The sequence below is a fragment of the Nelumbo nucifera genome, chromosome 4 (assembly GCF_055504915.1).
Source record: "Nelumbo nucifera cultivar China Antique chromosome 4, China Antique-T2T, whole genome shotgun sequence".
NCBI lineage: Eukaryota > Viridiplantae > Streptophyta > Magnoliopsida > Proteales > Nelumbonaceae > Nelumbo > Nelumbo nucifera.
Window position 1 is genome coordinate 63,337,128 of NC_142652.1, and position 27,591 is coordinate 63,364,718.

General features: G+C 36.5%; 1 pseudogene; it reads right to left on the minus strand.

The window, feature by feature from the left end:
* Nucleotides 1-17,280: 17,280 nt before the first annotated feature.
* On the minus strand, nucleotides 17,281-19,974 carry LOC148800619 (QWRF motif-containing protein 2-like; annotated as a pseudogene).
* Between the last annotated feature and the right edge of the window lie 7,617 nt (nucleotides 19,975-27,591).

Here is a 27,591-nt window from a genome sequence, read left to right on the forward strand (position 1 = left end):
TAAAGCATTTCCTCCTAAATAGCTGGTGGTACCTGAGGTACTTTCTTCTTTGGCACTTTCTTTTTTAGGAGGCGTTGTGTACTCGTTGCCTTCTAGTCTACTTTGGTCAGGTTGATGCAGGGACAACGGGATGAGGAACCTAGCTCTTACACAGAGAGAGAACGTTCTATCCGATCTCATCTTGAGGAGATGTCTCTGAGTCACTAGAGTAGATGGAGATAGTCTTGCCCCCATTTGAAATGATTCCTTTGGGTTGGCGTCATACCTTCTTCTTGGGTTTCTTACTGGTGAAAGTGGACCACCCATCTTCTATCTCATCTTCTGAAATAGATGGCTCTTCCCAATAGTCCAAGTCATCAGTCATCAGCTTATAGAGAGTTGAGATGTTAAGATTCCTGAACCTTGGCATGTCAGGATAGGCATAAATTGTGGTCACCTCTTGATCAAGGAGTATTTTGTCCTTCAAGACAAAACACTTTTTAGTTGGATGATTTATCATCCGATGGTACTGGTAATACTTGGGGTCGGTCACACATCCTTGCTATTCAGGTCGCTTGGGCGGTGGATGCTCAATCAACTTTGATTGGAGCAGCTGGCTGAGCATTTCTAAAATGTCAGAGTCAAGGAATGAATACTCCTTCTCTTCTAGATCCTTCATAGCAGGCCTAGACTTCTCTTGGCCTTGGTTTGCAAAAGATTTCACTTTAATCTCCATCTTCATCTTCTTGTCGGAGATCTTAACTTCCTTCTTAAGGTCCTTCTTAACTTCCTTCTTTGGAGGAGGAGGAGGAGGTCTTAAGGTCCTTTTTAACTCCCTTCTTACCTTCCTTCTTATCACGAGGATCACTTAGTTGGGGATTTCCATGCTTGGTTATCTTGATCTCCAAGTCATGAGCTCGAGTAGCTAATTCTTCAAAGGTGGTAGGCATGTTCCCTTTAAGACTGTAGAGTAGTCCCTAATGCATCCCTTGGATGCATGTGTCTATGGCAGAGGATTGACTGATTTGTTCCTTGCACTAAAGGAAGAGGTTTCTCCGCCACTCAATGTAGTCGATGATAGACTCATCCTTTCTTTGCCTTGTAATAGAAAGTTCTGGAAGTCCAACTGCTTGACGTGTATAGTAGAAGCGAGTGGGGAATTCTCTCTTAAGCTAGTTCCAATTATTAATGGAGCTTGGATGGAGGTCGGTATACCAATCAAATTCTGTAGACTTAAGGGAGTGAACAAATTGCTTTGGCATTTGGTCGTCGTACGTTCCCGCATTGTTGCAAGTCTCAATGAAGTGGACTATGTGCTGCTTTAGATTACCCTTGCCATTGAACTATTGGAACTTAGGAGGTTGGTAGCCAACTGGCATGCACATCTCGTCAATGCAGTGAGTGTATGGTTTGGCATATAATATAGAGGTCTGTGGAACTCCATACTGAGTCCTTATGGTGTCAGCAATCATGTACTAGAGTTGTTGCATTGTTAGAAAAGTGATAGAAACTTGGGTGGTGTCTTGCATCATGTTATACACGGTAACATGATCATGCTCTTGTTGTTGTTGCTTCTGCTACTTTTGGAGGTTAAGAGTCATTAAGGAATGAATCCTAGAGGGTGAGAAGGTCCTTAACTGGGCTCTGCTTGGCGGTTTTGTATCTCCAATTTGTTCATCAAGAAGGAAATCTGGAGATCTTTCTCGGTGTTGGAGCTCTAGAGGTTTTTAATGGCTACGGTCATCTTCTGGAGTCGTTTTTCCATCATCGCAGCTTCTGCCATCATCACTCGTACGATGCTACTAGAAGTAGAGTAGGAGTTGTATGATGGAGAAGAATATGACTCTGTCCTCGACGTAGTGCTGGATTGGTCATCTGAGAGAAGGTGTTTTTTCCCTTCAAATCAAAGTGTGAAGAGTTGAAGAGGCTTTGCTTCTACAGAGTAGCCAATTTGGTGATTTTACGTGTTGGGATCTCCACTAGAGATGATAGCTGCACTTTGTTGGATTTTGCCATGGCACATGTGACGGGATGGTTGTACGAAGAACCATCAACAATGTGCCGATAATGGCTCCATGAAACCAACACTTGTATATTTAGCTAACTCCCTAATCTAATCAACAATAAACAATCCTGTCACATTTATCAGCACCAATTTTTCTCGGTCCTTTTACCTTACCTTTTTCGTACCTTCCTCTTAGACCCCAGAAACTTGGAAACATAATCAGATCAACTTGAGACTTTTCAAAACTCAAAATAATCTTGAGATCAATATCAACGTCTGATCAGACATTATCCCTAGACTTGGAAACCTATAACTTAGTTACACATTTGCTTTCATGACTAAATTGCAAAGATCTACCATTCATTACACCAACTTCCTTTCTAATGGCCCTGATCTATGTGATATTCAAACTCCAACTCCTCAAAATCAAATCCAATACACCCATCATCTCAAGATCACCAGGAATCAATCAACCAACAAATCCCACCACAAATCTATGAAGATCAACCACAAAAACACCAACATCCCATTTTGATGGCCCTAAATGATTTCCAAGATCGACCATATCTTTCTCAAATCAGAACTATCCACTTGACTCCTCACCCTCCTAATCCATGCCTACCACCAAATTGTTGCTCAAAATTCCCCCGTTTGACCCCCCCCCATCAAGCCTAGATTCTATTTTAGCAAATCTCATTAATTAGATCTTACCATCTGTCATCCCAATTTCATGATTAATCAAACCTTATTCAAAGACCAATAAAACCCCAACACATCAAATTTCATGACCAAACACTTCCATTTGACTCTTGAGAAAATAAGATTCCATTTTGGGCTCTCTCGTGGATTGGAAAACCGTAAGTTAAGTGGTTTTAGATAGATTGGATATTTATTTATTATTTTACTAAATGAATTGAGTCATTATATTTAGATTTTATTATTTAGTTTAATAATATAATTAATAATTTATTTTTCTCTATCTTGATCCTGATTTTTTGGGTTATAAACGAGTTAGGTCTAGTGTGGTATAGCATGTACCTGTCTCGTCCCAATAATTAATGAACTTTTATTTATTTATTTATTTTACCAAACCAAATTATTCATTTATATATTTTAATACATTAAATACACTATTATGTATAAACTTTATTTATTTGATTCAACCCGACACCAATAATAAATGAATATTTAGTTATTTTATTAAATTCAATTATTGATTTGTTTATTTTACAAAATTAAGTAAGGTATTATCCATATATTTATATTTATTGAATTTACCAAATTATTCATGTAATTAATAATTTATTTAACTATGAAGTTATTTCAATCTCTCTCCCTAAGCCAAATATTTAGGGCTCTCAATAGGTTAGGTCTCATTTAGGATTAAAATTATTAATTGGTCGGGCTAGGGTTGGATTGGGATTTGTGTTTATATCAATATAACATATTTATATCCAAGTCTGAGTCCGGATCGAACTTCGGGCCTAGATCTTGAGCATGAGCTCGACGTTCATATAGAGCCCAAAGCACGGTGAGGAAATTCTTTGTTTCTCTCTCATTTTGTCACCTAGTTATTTATATTGTTATTCTATTAAGTTAAAAAAATTATTTATTGAATTTACTAAATTATTTACTTTATAAACAAATTCTCTCTCCCTCTCTCTCTCTCTCTCTCTCCCTTTGTGAGTTACATATTTAGGGTTGTCAATGGATTGGGTTTAGATCTAGATAGTTGGGATATTTTTTTTGTTTTACCAAAAGTTAGTAAATTATTATCCATAGATTTTATTTATTTACTTAAATAAATTATTAAACTAATTAATGATTAAATTTATGAACAAAGTATTTTTCTTTCTCTCTCCCTTTTTAAGACTATCAACGGATTAGTTCTTGTGTCGGATAGGCTATACATGTCTTGTCCCAATAATAACTGAAATTTTATTTATTTATTTTAATAAGTTAAATTATTCATTATTTGTTTTAATAGATTAAATAAATTTATCTCCAAAATTTTTTTATTTAATTCAATCTGTGACCAATATTTACGGTTGTCAATGGTGCGGGTTTGGATTTGGATAGCTTGGACCAGTCTTGCACCAATCACAAGTGAATATTTATTTATCTTTTGCTAAAGTTAATTATTGATTTATCTATTTTACAAAATTAAGTAAATTATTATCCATAGATTTCTATTTACTTAATTTACTAAATTCTTAATTAATGAATTATTTTCCTAACAATTTATTTTTCTCTCATCCCGGAGCCTATTTTTAGGGCAATCAATATCTTTGGTCAGGTGTGTGATAGGTTGTACCTGTCCTATCCCAATAATAAATGAAATTTTATTAATTTATTTTACTAAAACAAATTAATCATTAAATTTTGTATAAAATTAAGTAAATTGTTATCCATAGATTCCTATTTATTTAATTTATTAAACTATTCAAGTAATTAATAATTCATTGAACTAATAAGTTATTTCTCTCTTTCTCTCTCTCTCTCTCTCTCCCCCCAACGTGAGCCTAATATTTAGGTTTATCAATAGGATAGGTATCTCGGTTGGTCGGGCCATGTTTAGTTTGGGCTCTGCCTTTATATCAACATAACTTATTAAAGCCCAAGTCTAAGCCTAGGCCAACCATCAAGATGGATTTTGAGTGTGCCTGATCATATAATGCTCGGATTGCGATAAGGAAAGTTTTATTCTTTGTTTCTCTCATTTCCTAGAAATCTCTCTTCCATATTTGTTGCTAACTTGTAACTATTTACAATGAATCCATTAATGAAGAGCTAACTATTCTCTCTTATTTTCTTGCCTAATTATTTATATACTTATTTTAAAAAGTTCAAAGATTTTGTTGATTTAATTTACTAGATTATTTAATTATTTCTCCCTTTATTACCGCTCTATGTCCAACATTTAAAAGTTGTCAATGGGCCGGGTTTGTTCTACGTAGCTTGGATATTTTATTTATTTTATTAAATTAATAATTATGTAAATTATTATCCATAGATTTCTATTTATTTAATTTACTAATTTATTCCATCAATTAATAATTTATGAACAGGTTAGGGTTTGAGTTGGGATTAAACCTATTCACAGGTAGTGGCATGTTCGGGAAGGGCTTTGTCTTTATATCAATAGAATATATTGAAGCCCAACTTCAAGCCCAACCCAACCATCAGGTCTATCTCTTGAGTCGAGCCCAGCAAGGAAATTGTTATTCTTTAGTACTCTCTCATTTCCTCACCAGTTAATTTATATATTTAATTTAGTAAGTTAAAAATTTTATTTATTTAATTTGATAGAAGAGTGGAAACTCTGAACATGTAGAAGAAACACAAGGGGTTACTGGAGACTCTGAAGTGGGAAAGCAGAAGGAAATAGAAATGAAAATTATGGCTAAAGCAGCAAAGGATTGGAGAATGGTATGCAATATGCTCAAGAATGATTGGGAGGAGAAATTTATTGTATGTTTGATAGTACCACCGCAAGATTGCAAGAAGAATTGCTGAATTGTTGAAGTTAACCCCCTTTGAAAAATGTAAAGCCCTTCTAGAGTTTTTTTTTTATGAGTAAAGAGATAAGATTCATTAATAGAGAATTAAAGCAATTACAAGCTTCCCATGGAGAGGCACGAGTTGTGTCCTCTCCAAATAGCAGGAAGAAAGACAAAGGGGGACAGATAACAGAAAACAGAAACCAAAAAACTGAAAACGGGAAACAGATTCAATCTACAATTGAGCCCAATATAAGCTTTCCCTGTTTACCCCTTGCTTTGCAAGGCCATTAGCCATAGAGCAGATCTCCCCACCCATTGTATTCTCACTGTCAAACTTCTTGTCAGGCAGTTGAATTTTTTAATTTCATTCTTAAAGCACCACACTATAGAGTCCGGGTTTTGTATCCATCCCAATACCACCTTGGAGTCCCCTTCCATTATTAGATGTTCCACACCTATCTGCACAGCTAGTTGTACTCCTTGGATAAAAGCTACAAGTTCTGCCCTAACAGAGTTTCCATCTCCTATGGGCCCCGAGTAGATAAGAACCACATTCCTAGCCTCATTCCTCAATACCCCGCCCACCCTTGACGGACCTGGGTTACCAAGACTACTTCCATCGAATTTCAGCTTCAAAAAGTTCTCAGGAGGGGGTTCCCAAGTCAAACTCACTTCAGTCTTTCTAGATGAACAATTAGCCACTGCTAACCAATTCCTCCAAATATCACTAAATGAGAAATGATGAAATAAGTCTAGTGATTTTAGCCATAAGATCACCCTATTTAGTATGCACTCCATCTCTTCTAAGTTTCTCTCGTTCTCTTAGAAAGTTCCAGTATTCCTTTCTTCCCACACGAACCAGAGCAGCATTACTCTTGCACAACTCCACATAATTCTTCATCTTTTGTGTTGCCAAGGAAGAAAAACCGGATAAAAAATCAAGCTTGCATTCGCTGGCCTGACCAACTTGCACCCAAACAATGAGAAGAGCCACTCCCATAACTCTGTAGTAAATGAACAGGAAATTAGTAGATGGTTACAGTCCTCACCATGTGACTTGCAAAGGATACACCAAGAAGGTGAAAGATAAAGATAAGGTCTTCTCTTTTGTAGAATGTCTAAGGTGTTTATTTTCCCATAATGCACTTCCCAACAAAAAGCCATAACATTAAGGGTAATAGGCCTACACCAGATTTCCTTAAAAGGGTAAGGCCGAGTGGGATTAGATTGGGTAATTGATTTAAAGAAAGAAGCGCAAGAGAAGGATCCATTTTCTAGTAATCTCTTTTTAATAAACATGTAAATATTTACAATGATACCATTAATAAATTCTCTCTTATTTTGTTGCCTAATTATATACTTATTTTAATAAGTTATAAGATTTTGTTGATTTAATTTACTAGATTATTTAATTATCTCCTTCTCTTTCTTACCACTTCGTGTCCAATATTTAGGGTTTTCATCGGGTGGGGTAGCTTGGATAATTATTCATTTATTTATGACAAAATTAAGTAAATTATTATCCATGATCTTTGTTTCTTTTCCATTTTTATGTTATTAAGTTAAAAAAAATTATTGAATTTACCAATTTATTTACGTTTATACTCTCTCTCTCTCTCTCTCTCTCCCCTTGCTCAAGTTAGATATTTAGGGTTGTCAATTTTCAGCCTAGCCTGGCCTAGAAATTCCAGGTTTGGGCCTGGGTTTTGTGTTCAAGCTCAGCCCGGGACCGGGCCCACATCAGCCCCGCAAATTTTAGGGTCGGGCTTGGGCTTAATACTTCAAGCCTGGCCCGACCCGCATATATTTAATCTTACACATTTTGTGTATACTGTATACATGTTATTTTACATTATATGGGGCTAACAATAGAATAGGTATCGGTTGGGATTAAACCTTTCCATTGGTCAGGTCACATTTGGGCTGGGCTTTGCCTTTATACCAACAGAACTTATTCAAGCCCAAGTCTAAGCCCGGGCCAACCATCAAGCCCAGATTTTTTAGCCTGTGCCCGACCATAATATAAAGCTCGTATTGTGATAAGGAAATTGTTTCTCTCTCATTTTCTAGTAATCTCTCCTACATATTTGTTGCTGAACATGTAACTATTTACAATGATGCCATTAATAAACCGCTAACTATTTTGTGTTATTTTCTTGTCAAAGTAAATTATTATCATAGATTTTATTTATTTACTTAACTAAACTAATGATTTAATTTATGAACAAATTATTTCTCTCTCTCTCTCTCTCCCTTTTTAAAGCTATCAATGGATCAATTCTGGTGTCAGATTGTCTTGTCCCAATAATAAATAAATTATTTTTATTTATTTAATTCGACCTGTGACCAATATTTATGGTTGTCAATGGTTCGGGTTTGCTTTCGGAATTCTTGAACCAATCTTGCACCAATAATAAGTGACCCCCCCCCCCCCGCATTCACGGCCTCTTGCTTGACAAAAGTATTATCCATAGATTTCTAATTACATAATTTACTGAATTCTTTGATTAATTAATTAATTAATTTTAGTCAAGTGTGGGAAAAGCATGTACCTGTCCCGTCCCAATAATAAATCAAATTTAATTTATTTAATTTACTAAACTAAATTATTAATTTATATATTTTAATACATTTGATATACTATTATGTATAAATTTTTATTTGATTCAACCCAAATTTACTATGTTATTCGAGAAATATTTAACTAATAAGTTATTTCTCTCTCTCTCTCTCTCTCTCTCTCCCGAGCCTAATATTTAGGGAACCATTTCTTTGGTTGGGCCATGTTCGGGTCGGGCTTTGCCTTTATATCAACGGAACTTATTCAAGCCCAAGTCTATGTCCGACCATCATATAAACCACAGATTGTGATAAAGAAAGTACTTTGCTTTGGTACTTGTTGGGGAGAATCAAGGTCCTCACCATTTCAAAACAAACCTTCTACAGTAATTGAAGTGCTTGGGTGAGGCTTAAGTGGGATGGCACTTCCCTCAACTGCTTTGTTACTTCTTCATAACACATGGGGTGCTCTTGAAGAAGCCTTGTCATGTCTTCGTCCTCGTCGGATGAAAAGCTTCTTCTATTGATGGTAATGTTTCCTCTTCGTCAACTATCACCAAGTATGTTGCAACACACTCCTCTGGGAAAAGTTCTCTACGCATGAATTCCCAAAGGATTATTGGAGTTGGATGAGGCTGTTGAAGCATTTCCTCCTTACTAGCTGGTGGTACCCGAGGTGCTTTCTTCTTTGGCACTTTCTTTTTTTTGGAGGCGTTGTGTACTCGTTGCCTTCTAATCTACTTTGGTCTAGTTGATGCAGGTACAACGGGATGAGGAACCTTGTTCTTACACCGAGAGAGGACGTTCTATCCGATCTCATCTTGAGGAGATGTCTTTGAGTCACTAGAGTAGATGGAGATAGTCTTGCCCCCATTTGAAATGATTCCTTTGGGTTGGTGTCATACCTTCTTCTTGGGTTTCTTACTAGTGAAAGTGGACCACCCATCTTCTATCTCATCTTCTGAAATAGATGGCTCTTCCCAATAGTCCAAGTTATCAGTCATCAGCTTATAGAGAATTGAGATGTTGGGATTCCTAAACCTTGGCATGTCAGGATAGGCATAAACTGTGGCCACCTCTTGATCAAGTAGTATTTTGTCCTTCAAGACAAAACCTTTTTAGTTGGATGATTTATCATCCGATGGTACTGGTAATACTTGGGGTCGGTCACACGTCCTTGCTCTTCAGGTCGCTTGGGCGATGGATGCTCAATCAACTTTGATTGGAGCAGCTAGCTGAGCATTTCTGGAATGTTAGAGTCAAGGAATGGATACTCCTTCTCTTCTAGATCCTTCATAGCAGGCCTAGACTTCACTTGGCCTTGGTTTGCAAAAGATTTCATTTTAATCTCCATCTTCATCTTCTTGTCAGAGATCTTAACTTCCTTCTTAAGGTCCTTCTTAACTTCCTTCTTTGGAGGAGGTCTTAAGGTCCTTCTTAACTCCCTTCTTACCTTCCTTCTTATCACGAGGATCACTTAGTTGGGGATTTCCATGCTTGGTTATCTTGATCTCCAAGTCATGAGCTCGAGTAGCTAATTCTTCAAAGGTGGTAGACATGTTCCCTTTAAGACTGTAGAGTAGTCCCTAATGCATCCCTTGGATGCATGTGTCTATGGCAGAGGATTGACTGATTTGTTCCTTGCACTAAAGGAAGAGGTTTCTCCGCCGCTCAATGTAGTCGATGATAGACTCATCCTTTCTTTGCCTTGTAATAGAAAGTTCTGGAAGTCCAACTGCTTGACGTGTACAGTAGAAGCGAGTGGGGAATTCTCTCTTAAGCTAGTTCCAATTATTAATGGAGCTTGGATGGAGGTCGGTATACCAATCAAATTCTGTAGACTTAAGGGAGTGAACAAATTGCTTTGGCATTTGGTCGTCGTACGTTCCCGCATTGTTGCAAGTCTCAATGAAGTGGACTATGTGCTGCTTTAGATTACCCTTGCCATTGAACTATTGGAACTTAGGAGGTTGGTAGCCAACTGGCATGTGCATCTCATCAATGCAGCGAGTGTATGGTTTGGCATACAATATAGAGGTCTGTGGAACTCCATACTGAGTCCTTATGGTGTCAGCGATCATGTACTAGAGTTGTTGCACTGTTAGAAAAGCAATAGAAACTTGGGTGGTGTCTTGCATCATGTTCTACACAGTAACATGATCATGCTCTTATTGTTGTTGCTTCTGCTACTTTTGGAGGTGAAGAGTCATTAAGGAATGAATCCTAGAGGGTAAGAAGGTCCTTGACTGGGCTCTGCTTGGCGGTTTTGCATCTCCAATTTGTTCATCAAGAAGGAAATCTAGAGATCTTTCTCAGTGTTGGAGCTCTTGAGGTTTTTAATGGCTATGGTCATCTTCTGGAGTCGTTTTTCCATCATCGCAGCTTCTGTCATCATCACTAGTACAATGCTACTAGAAGTAGAGTAGGAGTTGTATGATGGAGAAGAGTATGACTCTGTCCTCGACGTAGTGCTGGATTGGTCATCTGAGAGAAGGTGTTTTTTCCCTTCAAATCAAAGTGTGAAGAGTTGAAGAGGCTTTGCTTCTACAGAGTAGCCAACTTGGTGATTTTACCTGTTGGGATCTCCACTAGAGATGATAGCTGCACTTTGTTAGATTTTGCCATGGCACATGTAATGGAATGGTTGTAGGAAGAACCGAAAGCGCCATTGGATGGTTGTTGCAATTGTTGACTCAAAAGATGGGAGGAAGAGAGAGTTCCACCAGGCATGCCAGAAATTTCTTGACACAAATTTTATGTTTTTCAATTAACACAAAATATGGAGACTAATTACAAAAACAAATTTTGTAATAAAGGAAAATACAATGGATATGAACTCTCTTTGATTTCTGTTCGATAATGTGAGCAACCTCTGATTAACACGGTCGAATTTGGTGAAGACGAGGGCCGTTGGCATGTTTTTTGTACTTCTTGAAGTGTTGATGTAGATTTCCTTAATTTTGGTGTTTTTAGAGATTTGATGTAGATTTCTTCACTTCGGGCTTCGCGCTTGATCCGTTGTGAAGGATGCTTCTTTAAGAAGGGCCCTTTTGTGGTGGCTTGATCTTCTTGGGATAGCATGAATCCAAATGTGTTGTAGAGAATGAAAAAAGCTTTTTCCTTCTTTCTTCTCTTTTGATCTTGTAGTTGTTGGAGTTTGCAGGAACTTGTGGTTGTTTGCAATCTTCAGTGTTGGTGTCTGAGAGCTTCTTGCAGTGTGTTTTTGGAAAAAAGGAGAAAGACCCTTACTCTTCTTAGTTAAGGCTATTTACAACCAAGGGTTAGGACTGCCACCTCAACACATTTTGCTAACCAATCCCATGTGAGTGGGGTGTTGGGTTAGGGTTAACTCTCATACATGCACCATGATGTAGGAGTTAGTGGTCTTGCCAATGGGACCACCCTAGTACAATAGGAGATGGGCCAAATTGGACTTAATATACTTGGATCCTTAGGCCACCAAGACATATTTATGTAGCCTTGGGCCTTGGACCCAAGGAGGCCCATATTAATTAAGAGGTTGTCATGTAAATTAAGCCCATTTATTTGGCTTAAAAATTCAGATATCTACAGTGTTCTTTTTGGCAAACACCCCCTTTCAATAACTTAGTAGTGAAGAAAATTGTTGATTCAATCCCAAGTTGGATTGGGTTAGATCAATTAGAAATAGCTAATTTACACAAAGAAAAATAATGTTTAAAAAACAATTATGGGAGATTTTCCTTTGTGATGCATGATTTGATATTTTTAGGGAAAAATCACTTCCCATTTTATTTTTGATAATTGTATTCCCTCTAGCACTATCATTGATGATTCCTGGTCACAATTGTCAACGCTTAGGGCTGCAATTTGAGACATTAGGTTTCTATTTCTAGTCAATTTTCTTCTTTAGTCCTTGTAATGAAGAAAAAGATTTTATATTTTATTTTTTTGATGAGATTAAAAAAACTTTAATAATTTGTTTATTTAAATAATAACTTAAATCTTAAATTTTTATAACATAACCTTCATAAAAACTATAGAAAAATACTAAATTATTTATATGTTAATAATTTGAGACAATGACCATTGTTGGTGCCTACTAATGAAAACGATACTCCTGTGGATTGTCCAAAATTTTCTGAAAGGGTTTAAGGTGAGGAGCCCTACCCCACCCCTCATCATGAAGATCATCATATCGTAGAACTGCCAGGAGGAGACTTGGTAGTTCAACATCTAAAAGCCATCAGTGGGGTCTCCAGTCCAACATCTAGAATCATTGGGTCTAGTTAAAAGCGATGTGATTCCCATAGATGGAAAATCTGGTGACCTTTGGCTAATTTGATGCCCTTTCGTCAACTTGGAGATCATCTTGTCCTCTAATAATGTCATCATAACTTCAATTTCTTCTTTTCCTCTAACAGAGGTCTGGCATATTGTTTGTGTAGATAATGAACCTTCTATGATGAATAAAGAATACTTTTGAAAACATCTTAAAATGATTTCTAGCTCGATCTCTTCCCCTTGGTGTTTGTTTGGTCAGAGAACTCAAATGTCATTTGCACTGCAAAAGATATAAAGATGAAGTTGTCACTTGCTCTTTGGAATACACTAGACTAGACTACTCACGGATATTGTTAATTAACTATGTTAGACCAGCCTAAACTTGGTCTAACAAGAGGGAACCACCCTAGCTCATCAGAGAAAGACTAAATAGAGCCTTGGCTTCAAACTATTGGAGAGTTTTTCTTTCCCAAATGTTATGATGAAACATCTCCCCTCTGTGGGGAGAAAACACACTCCCATCTTATTAATTTTGACAAGAATTATCAAGATGACTTAAAACTTCTTCACCTAGAAGTTTATTGGTTGAAAGAAAGTTTTCTCAAAAAAATAGAACACAACTAGGGCTCTATTCCTTAGGGTCCTTTACATTCCAAGTGCAACAAGGAATGCAAGTTTCAGTTCACAAATTGGGGGAGATCCACCACAGGAAATTGGGCGTAGAAATTGAAAACCATTACTGAAAGAGTTGAATAGTTAGTCCTTAATTCTCCTACTAAGAATACCTTTGAAGAAGAGAGAAGATTGGTGGCTAAATATAAAGATTGTTTACCCAATGCAAAACTTTATTGGAGACAGAGAGCGAAGGGTGCCCAAAATTAGCTGGCTTAGGTGTAAAGATGGAGAGTGGAGCTTAGATCCCTTGGTGATCCAGAATTCACTGGTGAATTTTATAAAGAGATCTTATTATCCTCTTATTATCTTGTTACTTCAGATATGGATAACCTTTTTCCTTTCCCATGTGGTTACACAGGGGGAAAATAAATTAGTTTCAATGGTTCCAGACTACATGGAAGTAAAAAAAAAAGAGCATATTTAATCTAGTTCCATTAAAAGCCCCAAGACCTAATGGCTTATTAGCTACTTTTTACCAAAAATCTTAGGAGGTAATTGGTAATGAGTTGGTGGATTTTGTCCAACCTGTGTTCAAATACAAGAAGATGTCTTATGTTGTCAATGCTATATATATTTCTTTAATTCATAAGAAAGAAGCTCCGGAAGTGGTAAATGATTTCTGTCCGATTGGATTATGCAATATTACTCATTTTCTAGTCACAAGCAATTAATATTCATTAGATTTGAAGGGATAAAAGTCCCTTTTACCCTTAGAGAGAGCAAAGAGGAAACATCCTCGACCAAAACCCTATATTCACCAAATGCACTAGAAAACATATGAGTTCTATGGTACCAATCTGCCGATAATGGCTCCATGAATCCAACACTTGTATATTTAGCTAACTCCCTAATGTAATCAACAACAAACAATCCCGCCACACTTATCAACACCAATTTTTCTCGGTCCTTTTACCTTACCTTTTTCGTACCTTCCTCTTAGACCCCAGAAACTTGGAAACATAATTAGATCAACTTGAGACTTTTCAAAACTCAAAATAATCTTGAGATAAATATCAACGTCCGATCAGACATCATCCCTAGACTTGGAAACCTATAACTTAGTTACACATTTGCTTTCATGACTAAACTGCAAAGATCTACCGTTCATTACACCAACTTCCTTTCTAATGTCCCCGATCTATGCGATATTCAAACTCCAACTCCTCAAAATCAAATCCAATACGCCCATCATCTCAAGATCACCAGGAATCAATCAACCAACAAATCCCACCACAAATCTACGAAGATCAACCACAAAAACACCAACATCCCATTTTGATGGCCTTAAATGATTTCTAAGATCGACCATATCTTTCTCAAATCAGAACTATCCACTTGACTCCTCACCCTAATCCATGCCTACCACCAAATTGTTGCTCAAAATTCCCCTGTTTGACCCCCCCCATCAAGCCTAGATTCTATTTTAGCAAATCTCATTAATTAGATCTTACCATCTGTCATCCCAATTTCATGATTAATCAGACCTTATTCAAACACCAATAAAACCCCAACACATCAAATTTCAGGACCAAACACCTCCATTTGACTCTTGAGAAAATAAGATTTCATTTTGGGCTCTCTCGTTGATTGGAAAACCGTAAGTTAAGACCATAATCTGAACTAAATTAATCAATATACACCTCTATTCAAAGATTCATCACTTTCATCGAATTGAAAATGATAAAAATTGCCTACCCACTAAATTTCATCCCAAAATTCCCCCGTTTGACCCTTCATCAAATAAAGATTCTATTTGAATAAATATTGTTGATCCGAACTTGTCAACCATAGATCTTAATCATCATGACCCTATTTGTCCACTTAGACCTCACCATTGTGTTTAGAGATGCAAAAAAATCCAACATGCCATGTTTCATGATCAGATTTAGACCTGTTCATGGACCAGGTAGCCTGGCGGCCTAACCCAGCCCAGTCCGCACCCCAGTCGGGCTTGGACATGTAATTAGGCCCGCGGGCCTGACCACAAGCCCAAAACACCAAGCATGATTATATGTCGAGCCGGGCTTGGGATTTGTCAAAAAAGCCCAACCTAACTCATTTATATAATATAAAATATACAATATTTATTATAATATATTATTAATTTAATATATACTTATTTTATTTTATTTCTTTATAATTTCTCTCTTTATTCAGCCGCTTTAGTAGTGGCATGAGCTATATACTTCGAGCTTGGGCCCAAGCCCGGGCTTTAGGCTATTTATGAGGGCCAGGCTTGGGCCCAAGTTATAGGCCCGATGGTCGGGCCGGGCTCGAGCTCGGGCCTTAAAAAAATCTGTTAATGCAGATTGAAAGCTCAGACCGACCCGACCCATGAACAGGTCTAATCAGATTCATCTGTTTGACCAGTAAACTATAAAGATACCATTTTGACATACCAAATTAAATTTCCACGCTATTCGTTCCAACTTAAAGCCTCAAAAGGGTGATCTGATGTCAGACCCATTCTTGACTAATTAGAACACCTGGACCAATGAATTTGAGCCTAATAGACCCAAAAATGCCAAAAATCCCAAAAAACCCAAAGATACCCCCACTTAAAACAAAAATAAAAAAGACAAAATCACATTAAAAAGTTTATCAAATGTACATTTTCTACCACTGATAGCCCCAAATACGAGACTGTTGTGATAGGTACGCCCCAAGCTCCCATCGGATGCACAAAACCTATAAAAACCACCCCCAAATCAAAGCCAATCTTTCATCAAAGAGGAAAAGTTTACTGATCACCATTTTCTTTGAAAAATCCTTGCATATTCTCTTGTAAAAGTTTTCTTGAAGCCCAAGCTTTGTGAATGGATGAATTTTAGACCTCTTCCTCTCATTTCCTCTATAAATACAAACCCAACTCAAGCTTTGAGAAAGGAGGAAACCGAAGGAAGACCCCTAGAGAGAGAGAGAGAGAGAGAGAGAGAAAGAGAAGGGAGAGAAACCAGAAAGAAAGAGATCTAAAAGAGAAGAAGATTAGAAAATAACATTTTTCCCAACCTCTATATTCCCAAAGTCCTTGGAAGATCAAACTTTAAATCCATCCATTTGCTTTTAGCTACAAGACTTGAAACTGAAAAGCGTACCATCCATCCAAGTATCTCATTCAGGATTCTTTGAACTTGTTCTCATTGCTAGAAAACTCTAGTCAAGGTACATATGAAAGGTAAGTCTTTCATTTTAGCTTTTAAATATGATTTCATATCTCTATTTTTTTTTTTAGTTTTTCTAGATTGCTTGAGGTTTTAAAATGTTGGAAAACTATCATTTGCAATTTCTTCCTGACTAAGAATAGAGGTAGGGAGGCGAGGGCCTTAGGGAAATCAGTGCCTAAGACCCGATAACATCTCCTCAAAAAAATACATATTCGTTTGAGAGGGCCTTGCGATTCCCTTTGACAACAAAAAAATTTTCTTTGAGAGGAAGGTAAAATCATTGTAGTGATAGTGATAATATCTGAGTTTCTTATATTGCAACAGAGAGAGAGAGAGAGAGAGAGAGAGTTTGAATTATTGGAAATAGAGAATTCAAAAGGGAATCGCAAGATATGATGGATGCAGAAAATATATATTCGTTTGGGTCTGAAATAGACGTAATTCCCTCTTATCTTTAGTATGGGCATTGATCTTCATGTTTTGAAGTTTGTGCTTGGTAATACATTTTGTTTAGATTTAAAACTCTTTTGTATGTATTCGTATATGTAGTTATGTTCTCTAGTCAACGAAATTATTCTGTTTCAAAAATTCAAAGAATTAGTTGGGCAAAAATGACCAGTGATTTTGATATTCATAGTTGTGACAAGGGAGGTCTTTGTCTAATTTAAAAGGGTAAAATACAAAAACCTCCCTTGAAGTTTCTGACTATCATAAAAACCTCCCCTATAGTTTCATTTTAGCAAAACTATCCCCTTTATTTTTGAAAATTCAATAAATACCTCGCTTCTATCAATGACCAAGACGGAAAACGTTAAAGAGATTATCATTTTTTTTCAAAATACCTAATTTACCTTTTCACGAATTAATGTGCATCTGGAACACTGTTCATCTTCTTCTCACCATGCACAATGATGATAGAATGGCGGTGCACTCCCCCCTCCAACCTTCCCTCTTCTTGAATTTTCCTCTGATTCTCTCTCTCTCCACCAACACGGAATAATACTATTCATCACTCCCCTCTCTCTATCATTCTTCAATATTCATCAATGGCATCTCTATGTCTCCTCTTGCTCTCCCTATTCTTCTTTTTTCTATCTGAGGCTTCCCCACGAGCCACTTTGTTTCCTCCTCATCACGAAAGATGGTGCAACCTACTAATATCTGACAACGTCTTGCTACCAGTAGTGGAGATGGTTCGAGGAGATGATATGGGACTATCGCTAAAACTCAATGGTTTCTTGGATGAAATAAGTTCTGGTGGAGTAGTCATCCTTGAACTAGTGTTTAATGGAGATCGAGGTGCTGGCCAAATGGGTCAAACTAATATTCCCAAATATTCTCAAGATCCTTTGCAAGGAATCGGTGGACCAATGACTAGGGCAAGAACAAAAAGGATGAAAGAGGCTTTACAAGGCTTAATCATGAAAGTGCATGACAAAGAGCCTGTTCTAGAAGATTCTAAGACTGTTCTGGAAGTGTCCAAAGCTTCACCAAGGATAATCACCTATCTTTATGTGCAAGATGATGAGCAAGGCTTGGATCTTGAAGAACAAGCTGGGAATCCATGACATAAGATGTATTGATGGGCTTGGCGCATGGGCATGATAAGAAAAGGCCCAATTCGCATGCTAAGATGTATTGATGGGCTTGATGGGCTTGTTGGGCTTGTTTTGTCTTGTTTTGGTTTACTTTGACTTTTCTATGCTTAGTTGTCATTAGTTGTAGTCTTTTAGAAGGATTTCTATTTCAAAGCATATTTGCTTTCCTAAATTAAAGGGATCATCATTAGTTAGGAGTTTCCTTATAAGATTTGGAGTTTCTTTATAAGATAATGATGTTTACATGCCTATATAAAGGCCACAACTATGTAACACGAAAACCAATCAATAATATAAAGGTATTTTCAGCAAACTTAGCTTTGCCTTCTTGTGTTCTTGGTAGAATACAATATCTTGACTTACCAAGGGAGTGATCAACCTTTGTGGCGTCTTCAAGATTGGGGTCTTTAAGGACTTAGTTTCCTTAAGGTTCTAATCTGATCAACTACAGCTTGTTTTCTAGCTTCTGGGTGCACATAACAATTTGATTCAAGAGTTCCTAGAGTAGGTCGTCTAGTGGGTTCTTATTAGTGTTCGTCGACCAGAGTCTTGTAAATGCCGCAACCGGCTATTTGTTTCCTACCAAAACCTAGTAGGGACACTGATTCCATGAGGCCCAATCCGAGCTTGAGAAACCCCATTGTGCTCCTGTACTCCAGAAGTTCTGCCAGAGGAGCCACTCTCAGTATCAGATGCAGTGAGATCGGAGGGAACTGATGACCCATTTTTTGAATTGGCATCCATTGCAAACTGGTTCCTGTAAGCCAAAGCAATGGTAAGGAGATCAACATAAGGTTTGAATCAGCAAAGAGAAATGAAGGAATAGAGAGCGACCTGAAGAACTACGGAAATGGAGAGAGCAAGATTGAACAATATTACTGTCTTCAATTTTTCTTACGTCCTTTCCCTGAGGACTCGTACAAGAAAAGCAACTCATCTGTATAATACAAACTTTGCAAGGGAAAAAAAGGGGATGCAAGGACCCTAGACCAAATTCTTAAAATAAAACAAATTTTTTCCCAACAAATCAAAAGGGAAAATTCAAGACCGAGAATGCACCTATGTTCTCCTCCCAGAAAAAGAAATCAACTCAAGGTCTTAAAGGGCCAGATTTAGTTGGAAATAGAATATTGGAATGAAAACAAAAGGAGAGTCAGAGAAAGATTGCTGAGAAAGAATGAACTATGACTTTAATTTAACAAACCCCCATGTAATTTTGGAAAAAAAAAACCTGCGGTTACAAACCTCAACATGAGGTTTGTGGAATTGGCATCCATTGCATGCTGAATAGTCTTTACAAAGTCGACAATGCTTGAATCCTGATGTAATCTACCATCAAACGATGCCCTCCTACCTTCATCAATCATTGATTGTTGTAATGCACGAACCACAGTTCTAGATCTAATGAGTTTTTTCTTGTCAATAATGTAATATGAACTTCTTGTTAAAGGATTTGTCATTCTAGTTCTGCCTAACCAACACTGTTGATCAATGGGTTTTGAGTTCTCCATCTAATCTATTCCTCTAGGACCATCAATCTTCCCTCAATGGCGTTGTCCTCCTCCGCTCTGGTGTAGCCTTTCTCGTATTACTCAAATTGGGCGTTGGAGCGGCCTTCATCTTATTAATCGAAAGTGAGAATGATTCCCCATGAAACGAAACTGATAAACTCCATGTAGAAGTGAACAACATTTTTGAAGCTACTGAAACTTCAGCAGCATTGCTCGTCCTCGTCGAATCAGGCAAGTGACATGGTGGGCCGAGGAGTGATTGGACACCTCTACTCAGCAGACTGAGACCATTTGATCAAAGATGACAATGGTGTTGAAGCGGTTGTCGAGGTAGTGGGCCTCGAAACAAGAGGAGGTGGGCATCATCTAGAAGAAGAGGAGGAAATAGAAGAGGTGGAAGTGGAAGGGGACATGTACCTAGAAGTGATTTCTTTGGATTTCGATCACCGAGAACCAACAACGCCATTGTCCTTTTCAAAAGGTAATAGGGGAAGCCTTTTTGGATTTCGATGAATCTATTCTTGTTGTGAGGAGGTAAGCGGAGTGCCTTGATGGAGAGGTCTATTGCAATTTTCTGAAGGGGGGAGTGCATTGCCATTCTACTGCAATGCGTGTGAGGAAGAAGATGAATAGTGTTCAAGCGGATCATAGAGAGATGAGTAAAATAGGTATTTTGAAAAAAATGATAATCTCTTTAACATTTTCCTTCTTGGCCATTGATGTAACGGAGGTATTTGTTGAATTTTTTCAAAAATATAGAGGTTTTTGTTAAAATGAAACTATAGAGGAGGTTTTTATGATTGCCAAAAACTTCAGGGGAGATTTTTGTATTTTACCCAATTTAAAAAGTGAAAGAATGTTTCAATATTTAAGAGAAACATTGGAAGAGTTTTAATTCTTTTACCCTGTGTTTTGAAATGAAAGATATTAATGATGTGGCAAAATATGATTGGATGGTCCAATAAATTTCTTATACTAAGGGTTAGAGGATATGAGCCTATAGAACTCAGGATCGGTTTGGACTGATCTCGACTAAACCTTATTTGTAACGATTGGCACGGTATCACCCCTTAACCCAGTTACTGGTTAGCTTGTTTCTATTATTCCTCTTATTCGAAGAGAAGGCTCCTTTTGACGATAGATAAAAAAAAGCCTATTTCATTATTTCATAGAATCTCAAACATTTACGTGATAAAATGTTAAGCTCCATTTGGTTTGTGGGATGGCAAGGGGAATTATGGAATATTTTGGAAAATTCCTCTCTTCCCATGTTTAGCTTGTGGGATGTCATGAGGTGGGATGGGAAATATCAATTTTTGGTATGTGGAGTCCCGCCATTTTTTTTTTTTTTTGGGGGGGGGGGGGGGGACAAGTGGGAATGTAGGATTAATTTAGGAGAAGAAAAACACCTTTCTTGTAGTATTTGAAAGAGTTAATACTAGAACCATGACCCATAAATAAATTATTAATTATTTAATTTAATTAAAATAGATAATTTATCAATGAAAATAATTTCATGATTTAAAATTACCAATTAAATCATGGGTATTAATAAAATGTAATATTAATAACAACTTATAAACTAATAAAATGTAACATGTTAATTCATTAACTAATAATGGATTTTAAACAATTAATCTCTATAAAATACTAAATGATTAAAAAGTATTATTAACTAATTAATAATTAATTCTTAATTAATAATTGGGTAAAATATAAAAACAGATCCTAAAGTTTTTTGACAATCATAAAAACCTCCCCGGGGTTTCACTTTAATAAAATCCATCCCTTCACTTTTGGAAAACCAAACACATACCTCCCTTTTGTCACTAAGCAGATGGAAAATTGTCAAGTTACAAAATTGCCCCTAACTAATTATGAGGACATAAGCATTATATTTTTAAAATGTCAAAAATGTCCTTCACTTGATTCACTCAACTTTAGATAAACATTTGTTACACCAGCCACAACTGATGATAAAGGAAAGAAATAGAGTGTCAAATATAGTTGGCAATAAAGGATGGAGTAATGAGAAAGAACAACCTACAGCGGAGGACATGGGAAATTACCCAACAATAGCACAATAGTCTTTTGCTAAGGCCAGAGAGAATGGAAAAGCTAAATGAGAAGGCCAAGGAGTTGGTTGCCACGACACCCGAACATGGAGTTCAAAGGAAAACTGAGCATGGAATGGAGAAAGGCCCCACTATTGGGGACACCCGCCTAGAAGAGTCCATTTTAATTAGCAATCTCTCTCTGGGCCTTCCAATTTTTCACTTCTTAAGCTATTGATGCTGACATGGTGTGTTAAATTTTTCTAAAATATATTTTTTTACCCTTGAAATGAATCAATTTTGATTACTTTGATTTCTGTTTTGGTTGGTTGTTTGGTGGTGGTGATGGAATTCACCTCAGCCCCCACAAGCAACAAGGAGGTGCCCCACAACTAGAAGTGTAAATCGGCCTTGGACCTGCCCGAACGGCCTGGCACAACGATTCATGGGCTGTGCTAGGTTCGGCACGATCATGTGGGCCGTGTTGGGCCTGGGGTTTTAGGTTAACGAGCCAGCATGGCACGACCCAACCCGTATCCTGGCCCAGCATGGCCCATATATATTATTTATATATATTTTATTTATATTATATATATATTTATATATATTTTATATAATATTATATAAATTATAATTATATAATAATATATAGTATATAATATATTAATAAAATAAATATTTTTTAAAATTTTACTATACTAATTTATTTAATTATTGTATATATAAGCAATTTTATACACAAAATTCGTATAAAATTAAAATTTTAACTTTTTTGTCAATTTTTTTTAAATAAATAGCTTTGGCCTGATGCACGACCCGGCCTAGCCCAAGACTCGACCCATGGGCCTGGGCTGTGGGCCGTGCTGGGTTGACCCCCAAAATTTTCATTGGGGAGGGTAGCACGGCCCGTAACGGCATGACCCACACTTTGCACGGACCACCTGCGGGTCATGCCGTGCTAGCCCAACACGACTCACTTTACACCTCTACCCACAACGTCACACAACACATCCTAGCTGCCATGTATTGGGAACATCTCTTGATGATAGTACAAGAAATGATAAGGAAACATCAGGAGATGTTCCGGTTGGGATGTGCTGTGAGACATTTGTGGGGTGCTGATTTGAACTAGTGGCATTATGAATTCTACTTGTGCTTCCATGATTCCATCTCACGTTTGAAGAGAAGAAAAGAATTGATGTGATGCAAATAGTCAAAGTGAACAAATACCTCATTGATCTATTCACTTCGTAGAAATCTTGTACTTCGCCTCTTTATGTTCTGATAATTGATAAGAATCTGTTCATTCTCATTAAACTGAGTAATTAGCTTTTAGAAATGGTTACAAAACCAAAACTCACTCACAACCTCTTTTCTTATGAGTCATGGCAGACATGACCTCCTATATGTTTGTGTATTTCAAGTCCACCTTCAATAGGTGATCTTGTCTTCTAGGGTTCCATAAATGAGCTAGATACCCATCTCAGGTCCCTCTATGAAAAACTCAATTGTTAGATTGCGTAAGCGGTTACTACCTTCAACTGTGTGATTGATTCAGGTCTCAGGCCTTACAGAGTAACCTTTAAATGATCTATAATTTCTTCTTGTGCTCTCATGAAAGTCTATGGTTTGTTGAATGTTACCTCTCTTATTGATTCAATGGAGTTTCAGGGGAAAGTCTACGGTGGTTGAATATTGCTTCTCTTCTTGACTCAATGGAGTTTCAGGGGTGGGAGATTGAAAGAGAAGAAAGAGGATGACAAATGGTGATTTAGGTTAAAGTTTCTTTTAGGCTAACCTATACCTTTCCCTTCCTCTCCCTACTTTTTTCTTCAAACCAAACATAGCCTTAGTATTATTTTAGTAAAGGGTTTGACTATGATATGGAAAAGATATGGTATCTGAAAAATTATATCCAAAAAACTATCATATCTTATGTGAAATCATATACAAAAGGGAGGTATGTATTGGGTTTTTTAAAAGTTCAGGGAGGTTTTTGTTGAAGTGACAGTTCATAGGAGGTTTTTATATTCTACCCTTAGTAATTAATTATATATTTATTAGTATTATTTAATTATAAAATTATTTTATTAAAATATTATTGATTAATCTATATATATATATATATATATATTAAAACAAAGCAGTCAAGAAATTTTCTCCTTTTTTTTGAAATTTTTATTTTTTTATTCCATGTCATTTTTTAAAGAACTAATGAGATGCTCTCCTTCCCAAACAATCTATTCTCCTAAAATTTATCCTAAATTACCTCCCCACTTTCTGCTAAATCATCTCCAATTCCTATTTATCTCCTAATCTATCTCCACTATTTTCAAAACCAGACTAGATCGGACGGTCGGACCGGAAAAATCAGGAACCGGTCACCTGACTGGTTCCGTTTTCCTCCAAAACTGCTTTTTCCCCCAAAACTGTTGATTTTGGTTAGCAAACCGTTGAACCGGCTGGTTAACCATTCGAATGGTTTTGACTGTTTTACAATTTTTAAAATTTTTTTTTGTCAGAACGGGCCGACCATTCGTCAAACGGTCAGACCGTTCAAACCAATAATCGAACCCTTGACCAGTTCGGTCACCGGTTCATTTTTAAAAACCATGCTTATCTCTAATTTACAAGAGAACTAACGGGGACCCATGCGATGCACAGGATTTTATATTTCTAAAACACATAAAACACATAAGAGTATACAATTGTTTTTTATTTCTAATTTTTTAAATAATGATTAATTATTTATATTTTATAATACTTTTATAACTTTTTAAAATACAAAAATAGCAATAATTTATTTCAGCTAAGCTTGTTCATCGAACTGATTTAACCAACCAACTCGACCCGAATTGCTTAGTTTCTAATATTTTTGGTTGAAATTGGGATCGGTTTCATTATGGCCATTTGTAAATTGACCAAAATCGAATGACCTAATCACAAATATATATTAATATTTTTATATTTTAAATATAATTTTTAATATGGAAAAGGGGTGAAATTCCCATATTTATTAGTCTCAAATATGTTATATTATAAATTTATTTTTTAATAATGTTAATATAATTTTTAAAATTTAAAATTAAGTTTTCAATATAATCTTTTAAACCAATTGAGCAAACTGAAAATTAACCCAAACCAATACAACTCGATTTAGTTGGTTTTCACTAATGGTCAGTAGATTTTGGGTAACCAACTCCCCAACCTGACCATGTCAATTTGGTTGGCCAAATAGCCTACAATCGAACTAAACCAGGTTGTGATTAACACTCTTTTGGTGTTATTGTTTCATTTTCTTGGGTACTAGTAATCTAAATCTGCTGTTTGAATGTGGTAGATATCGTTGTGGGAATGTGCAATTTGTTAGGAATCACATCATGGATCTCTGTGAGTAAAATATCTTGAGCTTCAGTGGTCTTCTTTGATCTCTTTTCGTGATTTGTTTTGTGATTATTTTTTTGGTTTTGATTGATCAGGCAGCGAGTGCCAGGTGAAACAAGCAGGCGCATTAACAGAGTGTACCCTTGCTTGAGGTATGTATGAATATGTCAATGTCTATTTCTTTGATTTCTATAACCATAGATCGTAAGGAAAAAACCACAAAAACAAAATAACGAACAAAATATTCACACAGGGCGGCATTCAGTGAGTTTTTTTTTTTCTTTTTTTATTGGCAACACAAAATAAATCTTTCATAATTTTAATCCAGAATGTATGATTTTAAAGAAAATATTTGGATGGTGGTCAATAGTTCTGTTTGAACTCTCTAAAAAAATGATCCATGGATGGAATCGTCTAAAGACATTGGATCATGCAAGCTTTTGCTGTAAGCCCTCTTATGTAGGAGCCATCAAATTATGGGTACTGATATTTTAGTATTTGCTATATGGTAAATATTCAAGGTCCCAGTCAACAACTTTGGGTCCCTTGTCTCCATATACGAGCCAATCTGTTCATCCTAATCTTCTTTAATGGAAAACAAGGATGATGTGCCTAAAGGAGATAAGCTTCTTGTAGGCTCCTGTTATTGCAAGGTGCCTCTCCACCTGCCAAGTATCTCTCTCACCAATTAGGCTTCCATGCATGCCTCATTGGATTTGTTGGCTTTTGTGGAAGTTGTTACCATGGGGTCTATGTGGTGCAGAATTCATTTAGGGAAGGTTTCCCCTAAGTCAATTATATGGTTAATGTAATCCTTTCCCCCTTTTGGTGTCTGATCATAAACTACTTTGTAGCAAGCTAAGTGGATTAAACTAGATTTTCAAGGATCAAAGATTCAGTGTGCTTGGGTTGGTAGGGTTGTCTTCCTAGGGAATTAAACATTGGTCTTAGGATTGTTAACTTTTCAATTGCTTGACCCTCATCAACTTGGCTCTTTTAGAAGAAATGGATAAAAAAAAAAACAAAATTGATGCTACTTATGAGTTATGGCTTAGAATATTATTGGTTGATTTTATCTTCCCCCAAGAAGTCCATTTCTATTTCCATAGATGCTTAAGAGAGGGATGATATTCAGATCCCGCACTAATATCACAATATATATATAGATATATATAGAAAAATAGGAGGAGAGATAGTTGATTCCTAACTCCTAAGTTTTATTCAAAACTAATTTGTAAGCTTTTATTAATGGCTTAGTTGCTTACCCCTGCATAATTACACGAATATGACTAACAACAACAAAGAAACTTGTACTTCTTTCTATATATGGATAGAACCCACAACTCCTTTTATGTGGTAGTAAAAGAAGCTTGCCTTGGAGTTTTAAAGAACACGAGGATCAAAGGCTGATTTTTTCTAATACTAAACAAACCACAATCAATGGAATTCCTAAAGTTGTTTTTTGAAGATAAATAAAAGGGAAAATTCCCGATTAGTACCCTATACTTTGGGCCTAGTGTCACTTTGGTCCCTGAACTTTAAAATGCGACAATTTAGTACTCAAACTTTCGAAATGTGCCAATCCAGTACCTGTCATTGGTCAGCTGTTAAGTGGCATACAAAAGGACACAAATGCCCTTCGAGTGTCATTCAGTTTTCTTTATCAACCATTAGAACTAGTTTTCCTCCTTCTCCCACCACTTCAACAACCATCGATAAATCTAACTCATTCAACCATATCCACCATCCCCACATGCTCAGGAAATGCACCTAACGTTCTCTCATCTCCATTAGAGCCACTCAATTCCAGCCCTTTCATAATGAGCAGGATACTTATTTCTGTAGAAGAAGATGATGAACAACGTTTTGAAGGGTAATTTTATCATTTTCAAATGCCATCACGTGATACACATAGTTGACGGTCTGTTAACAATAGGATTGGCACATTTTAAAGTTCGGGGACCAAAGTGGCACTAGACCCAAAGTACAGGGTACTAATCGAGAAACCTAAATAAAATATAAAAATTATTCAAAGAAGAAGAACAATGTGTAGAAAAGGTGATGAGAAATCACCTATACCAAAAAATTATCCATAGATTTCTATTTCTATTTACTTAATTATTATCCATTGATTTATCGAGATCTTGTGTCTAGCCCAAGTTCAACGGCGGATTTCAATGGAAAGCTAATGGAAGGAGGTCTTTGTCTCATGGTCATAGTACAAGCGGTCTTTGTCGCAAAATAAAGTACAGAGGGGGTCTTTGTCATAGACCCCATAATATATTCTTTGTAATTTACCCAAAAAATAATTTAAGCATCAAAGATTTAACAATGATATGATTTTAAAAATGATGAAACAAAATCACTCGGTTTACTCATATAGTTGGGATGAGCTTGAATCTCTGCCTAAAGAAGATTTTGGGACTTAAACAAATATTTTGTGCTTTACCACAAAAATAGTTAATATAAACTAACAATATTTCTTCTACACAAAGTACATACATGTATGCATGGATGGATAAGTGATTAAAGGTAAAGTGGGCTTGGGTTTAGTTAATCTAGGCTAGGTTTAAGCTGAAGCCTCAGTAAAGGCCTAATCACAAGTAAATTGGGTCAAGTTCTCATTTTATTGTTAAATCCAAGCCCAGCCCAAAGCTGGAAGATACAACAAGTCCAATCGGTGCCAAGGCAATGAAGTAGAAACCAACGGTTTATTGAATTTTTTTTGAGTGGTTTTATTGAATTTTACTTCCCTGTAATATGAAAAATCAAAGTGAACAACCTGTGAACGAAAGAGGTAATCGATTTACCTTCAAAACAGGGGATCTCTTCCCTACCCTAAATTGTGAAATATGACCGTTAAGAGTGTCTCGTTGTTCTTTTCCCAACGGCACTG